At 47.0% G+C, this 7,455-nt stretch overlaps 1 long non-coding RNA gene across 1 annotated transcript; it reads right to left on the reverse strand.

Moving 5' to 3' along the window:
• Positions 1-4,319: 4,319 nt before the first annotated feature.
• Positions 4,320-5,427, reverse strand: LOC121039049 (uncharacterized). Its single transcript, XR_005794597.1, has 2 exons — positions 4,632-5,427; positions 4,320-4,400 (listed from the first exon to the last, which is right to left on the reverse strand). It is a non-coding gene; the product is annotated as an uncharacterized LOC121039049 (long non-coding RNA).
• Positions 5,428-7,455: the final 2,028 nt, after the last annotated feature.

A 7,455-nucleotide genomic window follows, 5' to 3' on the forward strand; every position in this document is an offset into this window, starting at 1 on the left:
CAGGGAGGGGGGGGGGTAAGGAGGAGGGAGCAGCGCGCCACAAGCCCGGCCTCGGCCCCGCCCCTTCACTGCTGCCCCGCCCAATGAGGGAGGGAGAAAGGAGGGACATGAAGAAGAAGGACGGGCAGGCTGTCCAATGGCAAGATTCGCTTGCTCTCTGAGGCGTGTAAGACAAAGTTGCGTGCCGGGTGTCCGCCCAAGGAGGCCGCCCTCTCAGTTTTAAAAGCCAATGAAAGACGCAGGAAGTGAGGGTGGGCGGGAGCTGGTGATGATAGGCTTGGAAAGAAACCAGTCAGCCGCCAGGCGGGCTCTCTGAGCGGTAGGGATAGGAAGAGCTTTGATTGGAATGACAGAATAACGGCCAACCAGAACTCTGGACATGCCTGGGCAAAGTCCCTGGTGGGAGGTGGTAAGAAGTAGGCAGAAATGGGATAGGATGAAGCTGATTAAAACCAATCAGAAATCAGGCGGGCAGCCAGGAAAGTTCTGATTGGATTAACACTGAAAAAAAGACAAGATAGGACTCAAATTGACGCGAACGGAAAGCCAATTAAACGCCGAATGAACTCTGAGGGCGGGATTCTGGAGTGGGCAGAGAAGCGTTAGCGTCTCCCTCAGTCACTCAGTCCAATGAGGCGGCGAAGGAAACCAGGCACCGCCTCCAACTTGGCCAATGGGCGTTACGGGAACCTCCCGACGTGGGGGAGGGAGCAGGCTGTGCCAAGAGGAGTCCGTCGCCATTTTGGCCCTCCTCAGGGGACTTCTTCGCAGTGATTAGGTGGCACGCTTCAGTGGAGCCCTTCTGCTCCACAAGTATCAGGGCCACGACATTCGGTGCTCGGTTTTGCCTGGCCACCAGGGCTCGTTTGAGTCTTCGCTTAACCGCTCTTAAAAGTGCCTCTCAAGTCCACTCCTTCCCGGGGTGGGCGGATGCCTCTGAATGTGGGTGTAAGCCCTGTGGGTGCGGGCGCGACGAAATCTGGCGACGCGCTCCCAGTTAATACTGAACTGACCATTCGCGAGGGCTTTGAGACTCCCAACTAACGCCATTTTATTAAGTTCTCCCAGCCAAAGTTGCTAACTGCTTGATTGCTGTGGGGTTAACCTTCCAAGAGCTGGTCTGAGGCAAAGCGCATTGGAGAACCACCTAGAGCGAATGCCCTGCAAACCACTTCCTTTTTCTCCCCTTCATTGCAAATACCATCCAAGCATAAAGAGCTCCTGCTTTCGCAACCACGAAGTTAAAGGAGATTTTTTCCCGAGGCACCTGAGTTTCTGGCCTTCCATCCCACCCCTCCTTTTTCCTGGTTTCGGTGGAGGCGGCCTGGGTGATTTGTCATTGCCACGAGGTCATTCTCTGTAGCACTTACGTGTTGTCACTTCGTTATCTACAATCCAGCGCTTCGCGATACGTTGTCATGTTTTAAGGTCTGGATCTCCCTAAAACAGGCCTCTGCTGCTTTGGATAGGGCCTGAATAAGGTGAAGCGGTTGTTGGGGCGTGTTAGGGGCCTAAGGTCAGTTAGGCTTTCCCATTCCTCCTGTCCTTCTCACAAGGAAGATGATAGTAGTAGGATGTTACGTATTTTATAAGAAAGTTGGGCTGGGAAATAACTGGCCCAAGGTCACGAAGCTAGTAAGTTGTAGCGCCAGGTTCCAACCCGGAACAATCCCACAAAGACTTTTTTTTTAATTTTTTTTTTTTTTTTTAATGTTTGTTATTTGAGAAAGAGACAGGGAGCAAGCGGGGGAGGGGCAGAGAGAGAGGGAGACACAGAATCTGAAGCAGGCTCCAGGTTCTGAGCTGCCAGCACACAGCCCGACGCGGGGCTCGAACCCACAGATGTTAGGATCATGACCTGAACCGAAGTTGGATGCTTAACCCACTGAGCCACCCCGGCGCCCCCCCCCCCCCGCAAAAGTCTACTGTAGATTTTAAAACAAATAAAGCATGCCTGCTCTAACCACTTACATATGTATATATGAGTATATACACAGTTTTTCAAAAACACTTTTGTATTCTCCTCTAGCTCCTGAAAAAAATTCCTGCCCTAATTTCCATGACAGCTCAGATGGCATTATCCTCTTGCATACCTTTATATAAAACATCACATTACAATTAATAGCATACCTCTAGATCAAAATTCTCAAAATATAATATCAGACAGACTCTATCCAAATCCTTTGGGCTGCTTTGTTTAAAAAGGTGGATTTGGGGATGCCTGGGTGGCTCAGTCGGGGGTCGGGGGAACATGGGACTCTTGATTTTGGCTCAAGTCACGGTCTCCGTGTCAGGCTCCTCGCTGAGCATGAAGCCTACTTGGGATTTTCTCTCTCCCTCTCTCTCTCTCTCTCCTTCTCTTTCTCTGTGCCCTTCCCTTGCACACACAGTCATGCGCGAGCTCTCTTTTGTTCTCTCAAACTTTTTTTTTTTTTAATATTAAGAGATTCCTAGTCTCCATCTCACACTGATCAAATCAGATTCTTTGGAATGGGCTTGAGAATATGTATTTTTAAAGTTCTTTAAAAGCGATTCTTTTAAACTAAAAACTAGTTCTTTCAAGTGATTAGTCCCTAAGCCAGAGTTTAAGAAACACTAAGGGATAAAACTGGAAGAGAAGAAACTTCCAGAAGGGAAGAAACTTCCTGGAGGTTAGAAACTGCATTAGTCATCTTTGTAAACCAAGCTCTGGAGATTCTAACAGCTGTTTAGTGTATTCATCGAAAGACCACACCTAAACTTGCTGAAGGGGTGGGGGGAGGAACTAACATTAGAGAGCAGTCTTCAGAACATTTCATGTATATACTGTATGTATTCTCTGACTTAATCCTTTCAATTAATTTAAATTGCCATCCCCTTTTGCAAATGAGAAAACTGAGGCTCCAGTACTTAAGTTAAATTATGATGGTTATTTAGTTCCAAAGATTGTGTTTTTTCCCCATGATTCAAATCTGGTCTATGCCTGAAATGGGAACTAGAGTTTGATTCTGAGGTACTGAGAGAAAGGTCTAGATTTAGACTCAGACATTCAAGGGCCTTCATCCTTTTCACTCTTTTTGCTTCTTCAGGACCAGACAGAATTCCCAATCTGGCTAGTGAGAGATGTCTTACACATATGCTCGTTTACTGATGAGAGAAAAAATGGGGGGCACCTGGGTGGCTCAGTCAGTTGCACATAGGACTTTTGGTTTCAGCTCAGGTCATGATCGCAGGGTCCTGGGACTGAGCCCCATGTTGGGCTCTGCACTGAGCATGGAGCCTGCTTAAGATTCTCTCTCTCCCCCCCTCTGCCCCTCTCCCCTGCTTGGTCTCTAAAATTAAAAGTTTTTAAAAAGAGAACAAAGGGGTATGATCCATCTCCAATTCATCTCTGAAAACCTGAACAAAATTTATTTAAACAGAACTAAAATAATTTCTATTTTTTCCAAAACTAAAATACATTTTTTCAAATGAATAACTTATTTCAAGGTTTCTCAAATCCCATGCATGCCAATGTCAGTCTACATAACCATTTGTGAAATCATTCCAATAACTCCTAATGATGACTATGTTTGAAAAGCAACACGGATGGGTCATTTGAGAGATGCTTTACTTCAAAATCAATCACAATAGTACATGTACTAAGTGGTAACACTCCAGGGTGGCAGTCAAGACTCTTAGTGGTCTGCCTGCCCTTATTCAGGCTCATCCTCCATTACTGTCCACTGCAGTCTTACCTTTCATTTTGTTCTTTGTTGCACTCTTCCCGCAAAGCATTCTTTCTTGGGTTTTCAATGTCCAGAAATACAATTTACTCAGCTTGCCCTCCTGGGCTACCAAACTTTTTCTCTTCTCTTCAATAAGAACGACTTCTATGAAGTCTTTCCTACTTCCCCCAGGTATTGCATACTCTGTCCACTATGCTCTTTCTACATACCTCCATTAGAGGTATCTAAATATCCAATCTCTTCCAACTAGATATCTATCCAACTAGATAAAGCATCCTGACTGAGGGCCTGGATGATGCCTTTTCACTTTGTTTTGTCTGTTTTTCTGTTTTGTTTTAAATGTTTATTTATTTTGGGAGAGCATGTGTGCGTGCATGCAAGCACAAGAACGGGGAGGGGCAAAGAGAGAGAGAGAGAGAAAGAAAACACCAAGCAAGCTCCACGCTGTCAGAGCAGAGCCTGATGCAGGGCTCGATCTCACCAACCTGAGCCAAAATTAAGAGTCTGGATGCTTAACTGACTGAGCCACCCAGGCACCTGTTTTGTTTGTTTTACTATTGAATTTTTTTCCTCTAGGTTTGCTTTTATTTAATTGATTTGTTTGTTTTTAAATTAACTTATTTGGGGGGAGAGAGGCAAAGGGAGAGGGAGCCATTCTTAAGCAGGCTCCACCCCAACATGGAGGCCATATACCTTTTCACTTTGAATTTTTTTTTTTCAACGTTTATTTATTTTTGGGACAGAGAGAGACAGAGCATGAACGGGGGAGGGGCAGAAAGAGAGGGAGACACAGAATCGGAAACAGGCTCCAGGCTCTGAGCCATCAGCCCAGAGCCTGACGCGGGGCTCGAACTCACGGACCGTGAGATCGTGACCTGGCTGAAGCCGGACGCTTAACCGACTGCGCCACCCAGGCGCCCCTACCTTTTCACTTTGTATCCTCAGGGCCTAGCATAGAATTGATACCCAGGAAAAAAACACTTAACTGAAAGAAGCCTAGTCCCCAAAATCCTGAATAGGTCTCCAGATAATACAATACCAAGGACTGACCTTCCACATTTAGTTGTTTGCCTTTTACAAACTAAATCATTCTTCCTGATTTTGAAGTCACTCTAGTTTTCATCAATTTCCCACTCCAAGTGCCTGGCTGGCTCAGTCAGTGGAGTGTAGGACTCTTAATCTCCAGGTCATGAGTTCGAGCCCCACGTTGGGTGTAGAGATTACTAAAAAAACTAAACAAATTTAAAAAAGAATTCCTATTTAGCAAAACTGGGAACATTTTACAAATTAAAATACGCAGATATTTCAAAACCTTCCTTTTACACCATCATTGTAAGCTTCCCTCTCAAGTCGTAAGTCAGCTTACGACTACAGCTATTAAGTACAAAACAGACTCAATTTTTTTTTTACCTGTTGTGCCTACTCTAGGATAAAGGAGCTTAGGAAAGAAAAAGTAAGAGAGAGTCCCTGATAAGATAATAAAGTATCAACAGTCTTCTGAGCAAGAAAGCTTCTCTCTGAGCAAGAAAACAAGCCTAGAGTTTTCGCATCATGCTATCTAAGGTCATCTGAAGTGCAATGGTGACTAGAGAAGCTTGGTGGATCATCACACACATCCCTCAGTCTTTTCAAGGCCCTGGAAAGGCAAAAAACAAAAACAAAAACAAACAAACAAAAAACACCTAAGAAAAGAACTATAACAAGTGTGATTCTTTGGGATCCATAAATTTATTATTATCATTATTTAAAAGGATTCATTCTGTGCCTTTGCTATGTCTATTTCCTTGTCTGAGAAGCATTGTGGTTCATCCCTACCTAGTCTGTAGCTTGTACTAGGAAGGCCTCCGTTCAGTGTGGCAACCTGTCAGTGGCTCTGGTGGTCTTGAAAGCCCTAGAGGAGGAAGAAAGGCTTGGAGGGAATGAGAGTTGGGAGGCATGGTCAAGAAAAGAATTTAGTTATTGTTGGAGCTAAGCTCTGGCCCAAACTTCTTGAGTATTCTCTTTTCTGAAGAGGGCTGCAAGATAACAGGCCTGACTTTAAACCCAGCTGATGGTCACTGGAGCTTGAAGACAGTTTGGCAAATAAAAGCAGAGGTGGTTTGAGGTGGTGGGGAAGAGGAGGAGGAATGGCTGAGACTAAATTCTACAATCCATCTGCATTCTAGAAAGCTAGAGAAGGCAGGCTCAGGTACCAGGAAGGCTCAGAGAGGAGCTTAAACCCCAAATTGAGCAAACAGAGAGCTTTTCTGAACATATAAATCTGACCCCTACGGACTCCTTGGACTTAAAACAAACACATAATCAAAACACTTCCCTCTCCTAAAATGTCCAAACCCTTCAGGCTCCTCAGGGATCCTCAGCTCACCAGACCTGGAAGGGTGCCAGTGCTTAATGCCAATTCATCCACCAGTCACCCCCACCCCCACCCAGACCTCTGCACCCCAAGGGTAGCTGGGGTCCTGCCTGGCAGTTAGTTCAGCACTAAAAGAGAATTAAAGGAAAAAGTACTCTTTCAGCAAAAATGAAGCAGTTTCCTCTCCTGGGACAAATCGTCCTGAGTCCCCTCCAGAGTCCAGATTCGAAAGTCACACCACCCCCGGCTTTCCATTCCCAGAAAGGAAAATGGCCCCGACAGGCGCAAGAGGACTGGGAAAAAAGTCCTGCCCTACCCGGGCACCCAGGACAGAAGCTGGAGGAAGGAAGAGGAGGAGAAGGCAGGGGGGCTGGCCCGGTTTCCCCCTCCCACAGAACTGGGGCCACCCTGAGGGCGGGCGGAGGGCCGGGCTGGGGGAGGAGGGAGGCGGATTCATAAACAAACTCGCCTAGGCCACGAGGTGCCCAGAGGAATGGGGTGGGGTTTGCCGGCCTCTCGGGCCCAGCCTGGAGCTGGATGTCTGGTGTGGGCCGGGCTGGGCCTCTCCACCCCCAGTTTCCGGAGAGGGGTGGACCCTCTGGCTCTCCCCAACCGCAAACCCCTCCTTCCTGCTTTGCCCTCCCTCCCTTGGGCCCAGAAGCCAGCTGAAGTTCGCAGAGGCCTGACACCTCACTTCTCTCTTCTTCCGGAAGTTTGCACTGTCCCCAGGGCGAATGGGTGGCTCCTGGAGGGGGGGGGTGAGAGGAAGGCCCTAGAACACCCTGTTCATTCCTTCCTGAGGTGGCTGGAGGATGGTGGAGAGGGAAAGGTGGGAGAGGGCAGGAGCTTCACAGACTTTTGCCTCTAAGAGGGGTTTTCCCACCACTGTCCTGATGCTGATGCCCAGCTTAGAGGTAACCTTTACCAACGCCTGCCTTCTTTCTGCTCTCCCCTCCCCCACCACTGCAGGTGCTCAGACTTGCCCGGACAAAGGTCCCTGGGAGTCTCTCAGGAAGAACTTACTCAGTCACTCACAAGACTAGTGACTAACACCTATAGATAGTATATCTCCTTCTTAATGATTAGGAAATACATTCAGGATTTCAGAAGTGGGCCCAACTAAGGTCTCAAGGCAGAGTGAAACTCCCAGACACCAATTCTACTTCTCTGGCATTTTCTCAAAGTGTGGTGCACCTACTACTGATGGAATGTGAACTTTTCTGTATGTGTTCTTGGAATGAACTTGACAAAGAAATTGAATTATGTATCAAACCTATCATTTCACAAGTGTTATTGTTATGATAAAGAAAAAATTGGGGCGCCTGGGTGGCTCAGTCGGTTAAGTGTCCGACTTCGGCTCAGGTCATTATCTCACAGTCCCTGAGTTCGAGCCCA

Source organism: Herpailurus yagouaroundi, unplaced genomic scaffold (assembly GCF_014898765.1).
Source record: "Herpailurus yagouaroundi ecotype Mexico unplaced genomic scaffold, PumYag 166, whole genome shotgun sequence".
NCBI lineage: Eukaryota > Metazoa > Chordata > Mammalia > Carnivora > Felidae > Herpailurus > Herpailurus yagouaroundi.